The sequence below is a fragment of the Chiloscyllium plagiosum genome, unplaced genomic scaffold, assembly GCF_037043375.1.
Source record: "Chiloscyllium plagiosum isolate Xiang-an unplaced genomic scaffold, Cpla_swu_hap1 HiC_scaffold_26, whole genome shotgun sequence".
Taxonomy (NCBI): domain Eukaryota; kingdom Metazoa; phylum Chordata; class Chondrichthyes; order Orectolobiformes; family Hemiscylliidae; genus Chiloscyllium; species Chiloscyllium plagiosum.
In genome coordinates this window covers 59,279,965-59,296,475 of record NW_028270164.1, presented here as the reverse complement: position 1 = coordinate 59,296,475, position 16,511 = coordinate 59,279,965, and the positions used below count along the sequence as shown (strand labels likewise).

Genomic DNA, 16,511 nt, shown 5'->3' with positions numbered 1-16,511 from the left:
GTGATGGTATTTTCCAAACCCACGAACTCTCCCATCTAGGAGGACAAGGACTGCAGGAACACCATCACTTCCAAATTCCCTCCCAAGCCACTCATCAACTTGACTTGGACAAAATCACTATTTCTTTAGTGTTGTTGGACAACAATCGTGTCACATTGAGGCCCTTAACTGAGATTCTGCACTGAGATGAAATGCTGCTCCTGCGGCATATTGTTTCAGTGGTCCAGAATGAGTGAGTGCTAGCCTGGGACCCACATTCAACCTCAGCATGGCCAGCCTGCTAAAATAGTGCCCATCAACTCTCCCCAGTTGTTACCAGAGGTGCTGAGAAGTTGTAGCAATGGTGTTTCTGTGACAGCAGAGTTAGAATTTGAGGATGTAATTTTGGTCATAGATCTGTTGCATGAACAGGAAGAGGGTGTGACGGGTGGGGGGGGGAGGGAAAGGGTTAATGCAGGTATGAACTGGAGTGTATGTGCATCTGGGTGTGTGAGAGGGAGAGAGAGGAGAGAGAGAGATAGGAGAAAGGCTAACTGACAAAAAGAGAGCCTAAAATAGCATCGGAAGGGAAGTGAGAGCTATTGAGATTGAATAGACTGAGGAGGGACAGATGGAGATTGCCAGAGAGAGAGCTGTCCCTGGAGTTAATCTTCTTCCTCTCTCTTGTTCCATTGCAGAGGCCACAGATTGAGCAGCTTGTGACGGGAGGCGGTGCCAGCTGAAAGCTGCAGCTGGTGCCCAGGTAAAGAGCTGTGCCCTCACCAGCCTACGATGCTAAGGGGCGATCCTGTGCCCTCCTGGAGCCCCGGGGAGCAGCTCATTGGCAGCAGCGTTTGAGGATTTAGCAGCAGGAAGCTTCCGAAAGTGTCCGGAATCGCCCAGCTCCTGGCCTCCAAGGGCGGATTGCGGAGCTGGGAATCAGCAGCATCTATCGCGGCATCATCCTGAGGCCAGATCCAGCATTCCGGGCAGTGCTGCTGCCAAGGTCACCCTGTCAGCGAGGTAAACAAGCGCTTTCCCCCTCCGCTTCCAGCCACACAGCGGCGGCCAGCAACAGCAGCATCTTCCTGAAGCAGGCAGGCAGCAGAGTACATCCCTCAACCCAGACTGAGAGGGGAGGGTGGAAGAGACATGGAGGGAGAGGGAGGGGGTCAGAGGGAGCAGGAGGGATGGGTGGGCGAGCGGCACAGAGAGGGAGTCACAGAGAGGGCAAGCAATCCCTCCCCACAACACACTCCCCATCACCGCCGGGCAGAGAGAGAAAAAACAAGCAGTCCAGTTCTATCCCCCTCTCCCTCCCTCCATTTCTCCTTGAATCTTTCTCTCCATCTTCCTTGTCTTCACTAACCCGTTGCTTTACTCTCCCTATTACTCTTTTTTTATCCCCCAGCCCTCTCTCCTTCACTTTCCCCATCCCTCTCTTCCCTTCCCATCCTTCTCACCTCTGCAGTCCCTCCGTTCATTTATCCTTCCACCTCCCTCCCTCTCTACCTGTCTCCTTCACCCTCCCCCATGCTTGACTTTTCACCATTTCCATCCCTCTCTATCCTTTACCCTCCCATCCCTTTCATACCTCCTTTTTGCTTTCCATCCCTTCCCCTCCCTCTCCTACCACCCTTCTCCAATCACCCTTCACTTTGCTTCACTGTCTCCATCATTCTAGTCCTTCATCCTCACTATGTTCCTTCACAGAAAGCCAGTTAAAGAAAAATCCACCTGGACGCAATCTTTATAAACTTTTATGTTTATTTACAGCGTTAACAAAGTCCCCTTAACCCAACAACCACTCTATTCACAAATGCTATGAGATGACACCAGGGCAAGTGAACCTGGACAGTCTCACCCAGAGTTAGGGACACTACTACAGCACTACAAGACCTGTTCAGTGTTTGTTTCTAGACAGTTATCATTGAACATGGGGCACAATTGATTTCCACATAATGTCTACCAGCTATGTACAATGGGTCACAACTTAACTGGGAAGAGTGCACTGATAATTATGTTCTAACATGTTCAAAATCCCAATGAGAGCACCAAAATTATCATGTCAGCTGACAGACTGCTGTAATAGACAGTAGTAGGTTTCACACTAGGTTTCATTATCAACAGAAGATAACTTTATTTATTGTAACACACTTAACCTTAACAAGTGGCAGAGAAAAGAAAGAATTACTAATCAACTATTATGGGACTTGAACTACACCCATTTAGAAACCATAAATACACACACTTATTCATAATTAAGACAAAGGGCAGATGATTTTACACATATGATGGGTGGAGAATAAATATAGACAGGGAAAACAACAGTCCCCAAAGATCAAATGTCCAGATCACAAAGATAAATTAAATCCCCTTTCTTAAACAAGGGAGCAACATTGGTTGATCTCCAAATCTCTGGAACCTCACCTGTATCAAATTGTTATATCAAATTGAAAGAAAAAAACATAAAATTAGCAGTAAATGAAAGGATTGGGAAAGATCCAAAAACTAACAAAATATGATCAATAAAGTAATAAAGATGGAGAAAATTAACAATGAGGGTAAACTAGCAAATAATGTAGAAACAGGCAGTAAGATCTTCTTTTCTGCAAAAAAAGGAAGTGATACCAAAGTGAATACGGACTCCTTGGAGAACGAAACTGGAAAAATAATAAAGGGTAACAAAGAAATGGCAAAGGAACAGAATAAATACTTTTTATCGGTCTTCACAGTAAGGACACTGATAGATTCAGAAAGTCTAATTCTAATAATCAAGGGGCTAAAGGGGGAGGGGAAGAAATAAACATAATAACTATAACAAGAGAAAAAGTCCTCGAGAAATGAATGTGGCTAAAAGCTGATAAGTCCCATAGACCTGATGGATAGTATCCTAAGATATTAAAGGAAATAGCTACAGGGATCATGGTAAGAATGTTCCAAGAATCCTTAGACTCTGGAAAAGTGCCATAAGGTTAGAAAATTGCCAATGTAACAGTCTTATTAAAAAAGGAAGGGAAAAAAATCGATAATTATAGTCCAGTAAACTTAACATCTGTCATTGGAAAAATGTTAGATTCTTTTACAAAGAGTGTAATCGCAAAACATTCAGACAAATGTCATTAAATCAAAGATTCAGCATGAAAATGAAATCACGCCTGGAAAATTATTTAGAATTCTTTGGGGAAGTAATGAGTAGGACAGGGAAAGAGGAAGCTACAGGTGTAATATATTTGATTTCCAAAAGGTGTTCAATAAGGCACCATACATAACCTACTTCATAAGACAGGAGCCCATGATGTTGTAGATAGTATATCAACTTGGGTAATTATAAAACAGATAAGAGGACATTGCCAGGATGACAAACTTGTAGCTACTGGAGTGCCACAGGGATCAATTCTAGGCCCTCAATTATTTACGATATGTATTCATAATTTGAATGTAGAAAGTGAATATCCTATCACCAAGTTTGCAGATAGAACATAGAATATAGAACATTATAGCGCAGTACAGGCCCTTCGGACCTAGACGTTGCACCGACCTGTGAAATTAATCTGATGCCCATCTAATCTACACCATTTCATTATTATTCATATGTATGTCCAATGCCCTTTAAATGCCCTTAATGTTGGTGAGTCTACTCCTGTTGCAGGCAGACCATTCCACACCCCTACTATTCCCTGAGTAAAGAAACTACCCCTGATATCTGTCCCAAATCTATCATCCTTCCATTTAAAGCTAAGCCCCCTCATGTAAGCCTTCACTCACTGTCCACCCTGTCATAACCCTCTGAGTATCTTATACATCACGATTAAGTCACCTCTCAATCTTCTTCTCTCCAATGAAAACAGCCTCAGTTCTCTCAGCCTTTCCTCATAAGACCTTCCCTCCATACCAGGCAACATCCTAGTAAATCTCCTCTAAACCTCTTCTGAAGCTTGCACATCCTTCCTATAATGCGGTGACCAGAACTATATGCAATACTCCAGTTGTGGCCTTACCACTGTCTTGTACAGCTGAAGCATGGCCTCATGGCTCTGAAACTTAACCCCCCTACCAATAAATGCCAACACACTATATGCTTTCTTAACAACCCTATCAACTTGGGTGGCAACTTTCAGGGATTTATGCACCTGAACATTGAGATCTCTCTGTTCATCTACACTGCCAAGAATTTTACCATTAGCCCAGTACTCTGCATTCCTGCTATTTCTTCCGAAGTGAACTACCTCACACTTTTCTGCATTAAACTCCATTTGCCACTTCTCAGCCCAGCTCTGCATCTTATCTATGACCCTCTGTAACCCACAATATCCTTCGATACCACCCACAACTCTGCCTGCCTTAGTCTGTCCACAAATTTACTAACCCATCCTTCTGGGCCCACCTCCATATCATTTATAAAAATGACAAACAGGAGTGGCCTCAAAACAGATCCTTACGGCACACCACTGGTAACTGAGCTCTAGGATGAACATTTCCCATCAACCACCACCCTGTCTTCTTTCAGCTAACCAATTTCTGATCCAAACCGCTAAATCATCTTCAATCCCAAAATTCTGTATTTATGCAATAGCTTACCATGTGGAACCTTATCAAACTCCTTACTGAAATCCATATATAGCACATCAATTGCTTCATCTTCATCCACCTGTTTTGTCACCTTCTCGAAGAACTTAATAAGGTTAGTGAGGCACGACCTACCTTCACAAAACCGTGTTGACTATCCTTAATCAGATTATTCCTTTCCAGATGATTATAAATCCTATTTCTTCTCACCTTTTCCAACACGTTACCCACAACCGAAGTAAGATGACATAATGCTAGATGGGAAGGCAAGTGCTGAGGATGACATAAAGAGTTTACAATGAGAAATAGACAGGCTAAGTGAATCGGCACATGTCAGATGGCACATAATGTGGGAAAATGTGAGGTTATGCACTTTGGCAGGAAGAATAAACAAGCTGAATATTGATTAAATGAGTAAATACTGCAGAAAGCTTCAGACCAGAGGGATTTGGCCGTCGTTACACATGAATCACAAATAGCTGGCATTTAGGTTCAGCAAATAATAGTGAGGGAAAATGGAATTTTGGCCTTTATTTCAAAGGCATTAGTTCAGGGAGTCATTAGTTAGATCACTGTGAATGGTTTTGGGCCCCTTTACCTAAGGAAAGATAGACTGACATTAGAGGCAGTCCAGAGAAGGTTCACTAGGTTTATCCTTGTGGGCGGCACGGTGGCACAGTGGTTAGTACTGCTGCCTCACAGTGCCAGAGACCCGGGTTCAATTCACGCCTCAGGCGACTGACTGTGTGGAGTTTGCACGTTCTCCCCGTGTCTGTGTGGGTTTCCTCCGGGTGCTCCGGTTTCCTTCCACAGTCCAAAGATGTGCAAGTCAGGTGAATTAGCCATACTAAATTGCCCGTAGTGTTAGGTAAGGGGTAAATGTAGGGGTATGGGTGGGTTGCGCTTCGGCGGGGCGGTGTGGACTTGTTGGGCCGAAGGGCCTGTTTCCACACTGTAAGTAATCTAATCTAATTATAAAGGAACTATCTTACAGGAGAGGCTGAGTAGGTTGGACCTGTACTCATTAGAATTTATAAGAATGAGAGATGGCCTGATTGAAACATCCACAATTCTTAAGAGGACTTGACAGAGTAGATACGGAGAGGTTGTTTCTCCTCACGTGAGAGTCTGGGAGAAGAGGACATCATCTAGAAGAAGGGTTGCACATTTAAGCCAGAAATATCAGCCATCCCACAGTCTCATCTACATCATGTATGAATATCACAAACAATAAGAGACCCCAGCACTGATCCCTGTGGCACACCGGACTTCAGTCACACAAACAGCATTCCACCACTACTCTCTGTCTCCTATCACTAAGCCAGTTTGGGGTCCAATTTGCCAAGTTAACCTGGAACCCAAGTGCTTCCACCTTCTTTATCAGCCTCCTGTGTGGGACTTTGTCAAAGGCTTTGCTGAAATTCATATAAACTACGTCAACTCCATTACCCTTGTCTACGCACCTGGTCACCTCCTTGTAAAATTCTAACAAATTTGTTCAGCATGACCTCCCTCTGACAAAGTCATGCTGACTATGAGTGGCATGGTGGCTCAGTGGTTAGCTACTTCACAGCACCAGGGACCCAGGTTCAATTCCAGCCTTGGGCTATTATCTGTGTGAAGTTTGCACCTTCTCACTGTATCTGCATTGATTTCCTCTGGAGGGTCCAGTTTCCTCCCACAGTCCAAAGATGTGCAGGTTAGCGTGAATTGACCATGCTAAATTGCCCATAGTGTTCAGGGATGTGTGGGTTAAGGTGCATTAGTCAGGGATAAATGTAGAGTAGTAGGGGAATAGGTCTGGGTGGGTTACTCATTGGCAGGTCAGTGTGGACTTGGTCAAATGGCTGGTTTCCTCACTATAGGGATTCTATGATAGACTACCCCGATTAAACCGAGTCTCTCTAAATGGAGATTAATTATCTCCTTCAGAAGTTTCTCCAACAGTTTCCCTATCACTGACATGATACCCATTGACCTGTAATCCCCAGATGTACCACCCTTCTTGTAAAGTGAAATCACATTAGGCGTCCTCCAATCCTCTGATATCTCTCCTGTGGCCAGAGACAATTTAAAAAATATGGGAGAGGGGCCCCATGACTTCCTTCCTTATCCCTCATAGCATCCTGGGATACAACTCATCCGGACCTGGGTATTTGTCCATTCTTAAACCAGCCAAAACCTTCACTATTTTATCACTCCATATGTTAATCAGAGAATCACTACATTGTGGAAGCAGGTGATTCAGCTCCTCAAATCCCCACTGACCCTTTGAAGAGCATTCCACTCAGACCAAATCCCTATAACACTGCATTTTCCATGCCTAATCCGCCTAGCGTGCACATCCCTGGACAATTTAGAATGGCCAATCCACCGTAACCTGCACATCTTTGGACTGTGGGAGGAAAGCAGAGCACCATTCGGAAACACACGCAGACTTGGGGAGAATGTGCAAACTCCCGACAAATAGTCACCCGAGGCTGGAATTGAACCTGAGTCCCTGGTGCTCTGAGGCAGCAGTGCTAACCATTGAGCCACCATGCCGCCCTAACTCAAGCACTTCATGGACTCTCTTCTCAAATTCTGTATCTACATGTTCTTTCTCCCGCATGAAGATGTTGTGAAGTACTAGTTTAACAACATACCAATGTTCTCTAGTCTCATGCACAGATTGCCACTTGGTCCCTCACGTGCCCTACTCTTTTCCTGGTTATCCTCTTCCCTTAATATAGAACATAGAACTGTACAGCACAAGAATGGGCCTTTCGGCCCATGATGTTGTGCTGAACGTGATCCATTTCTCTCCATTCATTGCATGTTTGTGTCCTTCTCTGGAAACCCCTTAAATGTCCCAATGTATCTGCCTGCACCACCAACCCTGGCAGTGCGTCCCAGACCTCTACCGCTCTCTGTGTAAAACACCTGCCCCCCACATCTCCTTTGAACTTTCCCTTCTCACCTTTAATACATGCCCCCTAGTTTTAGACATGCACTTAAAGACTGTGTTCTCCCCAATCTTTTCTCATGCCCCTCTTTCTTCTCGTAATTGTTTTCTTAAGATCCCCCTTGCACTTTCCATACTTCTCAGCAGCCTTAGTTGGCTTGCTTCCTTTGTATCTATTATATGTTCTCACTTTGCCTGTTTATCGATTCCTGAGTATTCCTAGATATCCAGGTTTATCTGGGCTTGTTGCTCCTTCATTTCACACGAAAGGGAACAATGTTGGGCCTGTTGTCCTCCCAGATACCTTTTGAAATCCTCCCACTGTTCTGCTGTACATATAACCTCAACTAACTGTTCCCAGTCTATTTTGGCCATTTCCTGCCTTACTTATATGAAATCTACTTTCACCAAATCCAAAAGCTGTTTTGGTAGACTATATTTCTCCTTTTCCAGAACAAACTTAAAATGTAAGGTGTTGAGGTCACTGTTACTGAAATATTCTCCCATTGTCACCTCGAACACCTGTCCAGCTTTGTTCCCCAAAATTCAGTCCAGCACTGAACTTCATAGCGCTGTCCACATATTGACATCCAAACATCTCCTGAATATGTTTGAATAAATCTGCCCCCTTTAAACCATTTAGTCTATGACCATCCCAATTAATGTTGGAGAAGTTGAAACCCCCTAATATAATTACCCAATTATTATTTTTACGTACTTCAGTGAAGTGTCTCCATATCAGCTTCTGAATTTCCTGCTGATTGTTGGGGCCTATAAGCTTATTCCTTAGCTCTCCCCACAAAGCCTCTTTCAAGATCCTTCCAAGATACTGTCCCTCCTTACAGCATTAAGGAGGAACTACTTAATTCATAATGCAACATCACCTCCTCTTTTACACCCTCCCCTGTCTCTCCTGAAGATCCTATACCCCAGACTATCGACTTGTCTGCCCTCCCTTAACCAGTTATTGAGATGGTGTCAATATCGCAATTCCATATGTCAATCTATTCCCTTAACTCATCATCTACCTTGCCTATAATACTCGTGGTAGTAAAGTTTTGACCAGAGCCAAAAGAGGGAAACCAGTCTTGTATTTGAACTTCGAGAAATAATTTAACAAAGTACCTCACAAAAGGTTAAATTATAAGATAAGAGCCCATGGTTTTGGAGGTAGTATATTGGTGTGATAGAGAGTTGGTTCATGGGCAGGAAGCAGCGAGTGGGGACAACAGGTTGATGATCCCACGACCTATGGAGTTTCACAGGGATCAGTGCTGGGACTGCAACTGTTTACAATATATTTCAACGACTTGGAGGAAGGACGTGAATGTGCTATAGCCAAATGTGCTGACGATGCAAAATTTGTGGCAAGGCAAGTTGGGGGAGCGATGGAAACAGTTTACAGAGGGATATTAGACCATAAGACATAGAAGTGGAAGTAAGGCCATTCAGTCCATCAAGTCCACTCCGCCATTCAATCATGGCTAATGGGCACTTCAACGCTACTTACCCGCACTCTCCCCATATCCCTTAATTCCTTGTGAGATTAAGAATTTATCAATCACTGCCTTGAAGACATTTAACATCCCGGCCTCCACTGCACTCCGAGGCAATGAATTCCAAGGCCCACTACTCTCTAGCTGAAGAAATGTCTCCTCATTTCCATTCTAAATTTACCCCCTCTAATTCACAGGTCCCAGTCTCCCCTGCCTGACAGAAACAAATTCCCAGCATCCACCCTTTCTAAGCCATGTATTATCTTGTAAGTTTCTATTAGATCTCCCCTCAACCTTCTAAACTCCAATGAATACAATCCCAGGATCCTCAGCAGTTCATCATATGTTGGGACTACCATTCCAGGGATCATCCGTGTGAATCTCCACTGGACACTCTCCAGTGCTAATATGTCCTTCCTGAGGTGTGAGGCCCAAAACTAGACACAGTATTCTAAATGGGGCCTAACCAGAGCTTTATAAAGTCTCAGTAGCACATCGCTGCTTTTACATTCCAATCCTCTTGAAATAAATGACAACATTACATTTGCTTTCTTAACCACGGACTCAACCCTGCAAGTCAACCTTTAGAGAATCCTGGACTAGCACTCCCAGATCCCTTTGTACTTTGGCTTTATGAATTTTCTCACCATTTAGAAAATTGTCCATGCCTGGATTCTTTTTTCCAAAGTGATAGGGTAAGTAAGCAGATGGAGTATAATGTAGGAAGTAGTGCATTTTTGAAGGGAGAACAAAAGAACAGAGTATTATTTAAAATGGAGAATAGCTGCAGAAAGCTGCAACACAAAGGGACTGGGAGGTACTTGTGCATGAAACACAGAAAGCTACCACACGGGTGTGGCAGGTAATCAGGAAGGGTAATGGAAGGTTGGCCCTTATTTCAAGGGGAATGGCATGTTAAATTAGGGAAATCTTACAAGGTGCTGGTGAGATTGCATCAGGAATATTGTTAGCAGTCTTGGTCCCCTTACCTAAGAAAATGTGACATACTGACATTGGAGACATTCCAAAGAAGATTCACTAGGTTGGTCTCAGGTATGGAGGGATTGACTTATTAAGAGCAATTGAGTAGATTGGGTCTGTACTCACTGTAGTCTAGAAGAATGAGAGGAGACTTTATTGAAACATACAAATAAGGTAAATGTGAAAAATGTATTCTCTCTTGTAGGAGATTCTTGGACCAAGCACAGTGTAACAGGCTGGCCATTTAAGACAGAGATGAGGAGGAATTTCTTCTCTCAAAGGGTTGTGAATCTATGATTTTTTTTAACCACAAAGGGTTATCAAGGCTAGGTAGTTAATTATATGCAAGGCTAAAGTAAGTGAACCAAAGGCTAGGAGAAAGAGCAGGAAAATGGAATTGAAGATGATCAGATCAGCCACGATCTCATTAAATAATGGAACAGACTGGATGGGCTAAATGGTGTACTTCTGCTCCTATATCTTATGGTCTTCTAGAATCATGAAAAGTAAAGGATAAAGTTTTAAGAAAAGAAAATTTGGAAAGTAAAGAGATGATATGAAAGTATATTAGTTTATAAAATCAAGGAAAACTCACCAGATTTTTTATCAGTCCATTAAGAGCAAAAGGTTAACTAACATAAGAATTAGATATATCAGAGATGGACTTGGTCGCTTATGTGTGGATGCAAAGATGTGGGCAGAGCTCTTCATGAGTACTTTGTTTCTTGCAAGGTTTGTGAAGGTTTGTAGCTCAGGTTGAGATTTAGGGTGTAGGTTTGCTCGCTGAGCTGTAGGTTTGATATCCAGACGTTTCATTACCTGGCTAGGTAACATCATCAGTGGCGACCTCCAAGTGAAGCGAAACTGTTGTCTCCTGCTTTCTATTTCTATCTTTCTCCTGGATGGGGTTCCTGGGGTTTGTGGTGATGTCATTTCCTGTTCGTTTGCTGAGGGGTTGATAGATGGCATCTAGATCTATGTGCTTGTTTATGGCGTTGTGGTTGGAGTGCCAGGTCTCTAGGAATTCTCTGGCAAGTCTATGCTTAGCCTGTCCCAGGATAGATGTGTTGTCCCAGTCAAATTGGTGGGTTTTTTCATCCGTGTGTAGGGCTACGAGGGAGAGAGGGTCGTGTCTTTTTGTGGCTAGCTGGTGTTCGTGTATCCTGGTGGCTAACTTTCTTCCTGTTTGTCCTACGTAGTGTTTGTCGCAGTCCTTGCATGGAATTTTGTCGAAGACGTTGGTTTTGTCCATGTGTTGTACTGGGTCTTTTAAGTTTGTTAGTTTTTGTTTGAGAGTGTTGGTGGGTCTGTGTGCTACTAGGATTCCGAGGGGTCTTAGTAGTAAAGCAACTTTTGCTATAAATTCTGTGCCTTACAATTGTGTCCTCCACAACCACCTGATGAAGGAGCGGCGCTTCGAAAGCTAGTGCTTCCAAATAAACCTGTTGGACTATAATCTGGTGTTGTGTGATTTTTAACTTTATTTTATCTTAGACAGTAAAGGAAAGCCAGGAAGGAAATAACAGTTACTCCAAGGATCATTTTTTGAATCCTCACTAGATACAGGAGAGGTACTAAAGGATCAGCTATACGGAGAGGCTGGATAAACTTGGATTGTTATCGCTAGAGCATCAGAGGCTGAGAAGCAACCTGACAGAACCACATAAAATTATCAGAAGCATGGGTAGGATGGGCATTCAGAGCCTTTTTCCTAGGGTGAAAATCTCAAATACTAGAGAACACGGAGTTAGGCTTAAGTGGGAGGGGCAAAATTTAAAGGAGATGGGCAAGGCAAGTTTTTTACACAGAGGTTGGTAGGTGACTGGGACATGCTGTCAGAAGAGGTGGTAGAAACAGATACAATAGCAACATTTAAGAGGCATTGAGATAGACATATGAACAGCAGGGCGTAGAGGATTATGGATCACATGTAGGCAGATAGGATTAGCATTGCATCATGGTTGGCAGAGGCATGCTGGGTCAAAGAGCCTGCTCTCGTGTTGTATTGTTCTATGTTCTATAATCAGAAGTTGATGAACATTGTGCCACGGTTTAAAAGAAGTATGAAGAATAATTATAGGTTGGTCAGTTTGACCTGGGTGGTGGCAAATTATCAGAGTCAACTCCAGAATACAGAATACACTGTCACTTAGAAAGGCACAGATTATTCAGGGATAGTCAGCATGATTTGTTAAGAGCAGGTTGTGTCTTAACAGTTTCCTTGAATATTTTTGAGTATAACAAGCAGGATTGATTAGATTAGAGCAGTGGATGTTGTCTACTAAGGCATTTGTCAAGATCCCAAATGGCAGACTGAGATGCAGAGGAATGTGGCGAATTGGATCCAAAATTGGCTCAGCTACAGAAAACAAAAGTAATGTGTGATTTATTGATTTTGCAAATGGAAAGCGATTTTCGGTAGCATTCCACTGGGCTCAGTGCTGGGTCTCATGTTGTTTGTTGAAATATATTAATGACTTGGACTTAAATGTGTGAGGCTTGATTGGTAAGTTTACAGATGATGTAAAAATTGACTGAATTATTGGCAGTAAACAGGAAGCCTGTTGACTGCAGGGTGATATCAATGGTTTGGATGAGTGGGGGGAAAATTCACAAATGGAGCACAATCCGGAGAAGTCTGAGGAGTAGGCAAAGAAAGCAATCAATGAGACAACATTACAAGGGGTAGAGAGTGTGAGAGACTTCAACCAGCTGTGCTAACATTGCATGGTTAATCCAGCAAGAATGGCCTCTTCCTGGTTCTATTTTTTTATGCTCAGTGTCTTTATTTATAAGAGCATTCCCACAGGTCCATGAAGATGGCAGGACAGTTAGATAAGGTGATAAAGAAAGCAAATTGAATATTTTCCTTTATTGGATGAGATGTCACATAGCAAAACAGGAACTGTATTAAATGTGTTTCGGCCACAGCTGAAGATTTATACACAGTTTTGGTCACCACTTTACATGAAAAATTTGATTGCTATAGAGAGAGGAGAGAGAGTTACAAGAATGTTGCCAGGGCGTGAAAATAGCAGTAATGAAGAAGCATTGGATAGGTTAGGATTGTTTTCCTTAGAAAGGAGGAGGCTAACTTAATCATAATAAATTATTAAAGTCATATATAACGAGTTATTTAATTGAGAGGCTTGGATTATGAGGGGCTTGGATACACTGGACAGGAAAGACATAGTTGCCCTACTGAAGAGGTCAATGAGCAAGGGGTAAGGATTTCAAGTGATTGGTAGAGGGTTTAGAAGGAACATGAGAAAAATCTTTTCACTTCAAGGATGGTGAGTGTCTGAAGTTGACTCTCAGTTTGATGTTTGAGACAGAAACCCTCAACTCATTTAAAATGTTCCTGGATCTGCACTCAATGTGCTGTAACGTATAGGTCAATGAATCCCTTGCTGGAAGATAGGATTAAAACGGGTAGCTAGCACAAGTATGATGGGCCGAACAACCTCTTTATGTGCCATAACTTTTCTATGGAGTTCTTCAAGGCATATGATTTTAATCAATCTGCTCAAAGATGTTATTATACACACCTAGAGTAGGTGAAACTATAACCCAGGCCTCATAGTCCAGAGATAGGAACACTACCACTGACCACAACAGCTCCTGATGTCATTAACCACACCTAAGCCTTAGTCACTAGGCCATGCGACCATCAGTTCCTCAGGCTAGTGTTATGGGCCCAACCATCTTCAGCTATTCTATCACTGACCTGATCTCCATCATAAGGTCAGAAATGGAGATGTTCAACTGATAATTTCAATATTCATGGCAGCCATATTTTTGCCATATTGAAGAAGCCTGGGTCTAAATGCAGCAAGACCAAGACAACATTCGAACTTGGATTGATAAATAAGGAGTAACACATTTTAGAACATAGAACATAGAACAATACAGCACAGAACAGGCCCTTCGGCCCACGATGTTGTGCCGAAGATTTGTCCTAGCTTAAGCACTCATCCATGTACCTATCCAATTGCCGCTTTAAGGTCACCAAAGATTCTGACTCTACCACTCTCACAGGCAGCGCATTCCATGCCCCCACCACTCTCTGGGTAAAGAACCCACCCCTGACATCTCCCCTATACCTTCCAACCCTCACCTTAAATTTATGTCCCCTTGTAACACTCTGTTGCACCCGGGAAAAAGTTTCTGACTGTCTACTCTATCTATTCCTCTGATCATCTTATAAACCTCTATCAAGTCACCCCTCATCCTTTGCCGTTCCAACAAGAAAAGGCCTAGCACTCTCAACCTATCCTCATACGATCTATTCTCCATTCCAGGCAACATCCTGGTAAATCTTCTCTGCACCCTCTCCAAAGCTTCCACATCTTTCCTAAAGTGAGGCGACCAGAACTGCACACAGTACTCCAAATGTGGCCTAACCAAAGTCCTGTACAGTTGCAACATCACTTCACGACTCTTGAATTCAATCCCTCTGCTAATGAATGCTAATACACATAGGCATTCTTACAAGCTCTATCCACCTGAGTGGCAACTTTCAAAGATCTATGAACATAGACCCCAAGATCCCTCTGTTCCTCCACCTCACTAAGAACCCTACCGTTAACCCTGTATTCCGCATTCTTATTTGTCTTTCCAAAATGGACAACCTCACACTTAGCAGAGTTGAACTCCATCTACCACTCCTCAGCCCAGCTCTGCATCATATCTAAGTCTCTTTGCAGCCAACAACAGCCCTCCTCACTATCCACAACTCCACCAATCTTCGTATCATCTGCAAATTTACTGACCCACCCTTCGACTCCCTCATCCAAGTCATTAATAAAAATTACAAACAGCAGAGGACCCAGAACTGATCCCTGCGGAACTCCACTTGTAACTGGGCTCCAGGCTGAATATTTACCATCTACCACCACTCTCTGACTTCGACCGGTTAGCCAGTTTTCTATCCAATTGGCCAAATTTCCCTCTATCCCATGCCTCCTGACTTTCCGCATAAGCCTACCATGGGGAACCTTATCAAATGCCTTAATAAAATCCATGTATACTACATCCACTGCTCTACCCTCATCCACATGCTTGGTCACCTCCTCAAAGAATTCAATCAGACTTGTAAGGCAAGACCTACCCTTCACAAATCCGTGCTGGCTGTCCCTAATCAAGCAGTGTCTTTCCAGATACTCATAAATCCTATCCCTCAGTACCCTTTCCATTACTTTGCCTACCACCAAAGTAAGACTAACTGGCCTGTAATTCCCGGGGTTATCCCTATTCCCTTTTTTGAACGGGGCACAACATTCGCCACTCTCCAGTCCCCTGGTACCACCCCCGTTGACAGTGAAGACGAAAAGATCATTGCCAACGGTACTGCAATTTCCTCTCTTGCTTCCCACATAATCCTAGGATATATCCCGTCAGGCCCGGGGGACTTGTCTATCCTCAAGTTGTTCAAAATGTCCAACACATCTTCCTTCCTAACAAGTATCTCCTCTAGCTTACCAGTCCATTTCACACTCTCCTCTTCAACAATACGGTCCCTCTCGTTCGTAAATACTGAAGAAAAGTACTCATTCAAGACCTCTCCTATCTCTTCCGACTCAATACACAGTCTCCCACTACTGTCCTTGATCGGACCTACCCTCGTTCTCGTCATTCTCATGTTTCTCACATACGCATAAAATGCCTTTGGGTTATCCTTGATCCTATCCGCCAAAGATTTTTCATGCCCTCTCTTAGCTCTCCTATTCCCTTTCTTCAGGTCCCTTCTGGCTATCCTGTATCCCTCCACTGCTCTGTCTGAACCCTATTTCCTCAACCTTACGTAAGCCTCCTTTTTCCTCTTTACAAGACATTCAACCTCCCTCGTCAACCAAGGTTCCCTCACACGACCATTTCTTTCCTGTCTGACAGGTACATACATATCAAGGACACGTCGTATCTGTTCCTTGAAAAAGTTCCACATTTCCACGACATCCTTCCCTGACAGCCTATGCTCCCAACTTATGCTCCTCAGATCCTGTCTTACAGCATCGTAATTATCGTTCCCCCAATTGTAAAACCTACCCTGTTGCACGCACCTATCTCTCTCCATAACCAAGGTTAAAGTCACAGAATTGTGGTCACCATCACCAAAATGTTCACCCAATAACAATCCCATCACTTGTCCCGATTCATTACTGAGTACCAAATCCAATATGGCCTCCCCTCTGGTCGGACAATCTACATACTGAGTTAGAAAAGCTTCCTGGACACACTGCGCAAACACCGCCCCATCCAACCTACTTGATCTAAAGAGCTTCCAATCAATATTTGGGAAGTTGAAATCGCCCATGACTACTACCCTGTGGCTTCTGCACCTTTCCAAAATCTGTTTCCCAATCTGTTTCTCCACATCTCTTCTGCTATTGGGGGGCCTATAGTAAACACCCAACAAGGTGACTGCACCTTTCCTATTTCTGACTTCAGCCCATACTACCTCCAAAGGCAGATCCCCCTCGAACTGCCTTTCTGCAGCCGTTATCCCATTTTTAATTAGCAATGCCACCCTCCCTCCTTTTTTA

General features: G+C 43.4%; 1 protein-coding gene across 1 annotated transcript in view; it reads left to right on the top strand.

The window, feature by feature from the left end:
• Positions 1-677: 677 nt before the first annotated feature.
• The window catches only part of LOC122563345 (potassium voltage-gated channel subfamily A member 2-like), a 39,333-nt gene continuing 23,499 nt past the window's right edge, over positions 678-16,511 (top strand). The window contains exon 1 of the mRNA XM_043717098.2: positions 678-1,002. The gene's annotated coding sequence lies outside the window, so the exon portion shown is untranslated. The remainder of the gene's footprint in view (positions 1,003-16,511) is intronic.